The sequence below is a fragment of the Arvicanthis niloticus genome, chromosome 21, assembly GCF_011762505.2.
Source record: "Arvicanthis niloticus isolate mArvNil1 chromosome 21, mArvNil1.pat.X, whole genome shotgun sequence".
NCBI classification, from domain to species: domain Eukaryota; kingdom Metazoa; phylum Chordata; class Mammalia; order Rodentia; family Muridae; genus Arvicanthis; species Arvicanthis niloticus.
This window is the reverse complement of record NC_047678.1, coordinates 15,930,585-15,931,558: the sequence shown is the minus strand read 5'-3', so window position 1 is coordinate 15,931,558 and position 974 is coordinate 15,930,585. Positions and strand designations below refer to the sequence as shown.

Sequence of the window (974 nt, the reverse complement as noted above, 5' to 3'; positions counted from 1 at the left end):
GTCAAGGACAGTTCACCTGCTTTTATGACCAGCTTTTCTGACTGCTGCTGGTGGTGAGGGAGAAGGTTGGAGGGAAGGCATCACCCCCTGCCACCATGGTCATCTCCACTGGGTGGTGAAAGGTGAGGGTGGGTGGCATGGGCAAAGATGTGATGCCTCCCCATATGGGAGAGCGGGGTGAGCTCTCCTATACTCATGCTCTCAGGGATGGATCACTCACATTCCTGCCAGGGTCAGCTCCATTGTGGTGCCTGGGCGAGGTGCAGGACCTGATCTCCCAAGTGCTGCTGCTAGTGAGAAATAGGTAAGCTCTCCAGGGTGCCTCATTTAGTGAGGGGTGGGGCCAGTTCTGCACAGCCCCTGGATAACCCGATGGCTGCCAGAGACATCCCCATGGTCCCTATTGGTATATAAGCTATAGACATTGACACCGACTCCTGCCACTGCATAGCCACAGACTCATACATGGCCCTCAGCAGCAGCTCTTGCTTGGATGGCACCATGGCCTCAGATGATGGGGCTCACTACTTACCACAAGCTACTCCTCTTCACTCTGGAGTCTCCAGGTCCATCTTCCTTCATACTGTTCAAGTTGCTCCACTTCTTTTGCTCTCCCATCTGACTACCACATATTTGTACATTGTGATGGCTTTGCCTGCAGGCTAGCCAGGTGGCTGCATGACATCCCCCATCCCTATTGGGTATGTTTGCAAATGGGTGTCTATGGCCTGGCTGTGCTGGAGGGCGGGTCTGTGGGTGGCATGGTGGTCTTGTCCACAGGTCTCTTGTTTGTCTTCCTCCTCCTGTGCCGTGCTGCCTGGATTTGATTTTTATGAGTTCTAGGCATAGGATAGCTTTGGCCATCAAGGTAGGGCTCAAGCTAGGATGAACAAAGGATTACCATCTGCTCTGCCCTTGACTGATATAAGAACACCACCACCAGTAAGGTGTCTCTTTGCCCATTGCCAGTGGAG

General features: G+C 53.3%; 1 non-coding gene across 1 annotated transcript; it reads right to left on the bottom strand.

Moving 5' to 3' along the window:
• Nucleotides 1-830: 830 nt before the first annotated feature.
• On the bottom strand, nt 831-974 carry LOC117693925 (small nucleolar RNA SNORA48). The gene has a single exon (XR_004604510.1). It is a non-coding gene; the product is annotated as a small nucleolar RNA SNORA48 (small nucleolar RNA).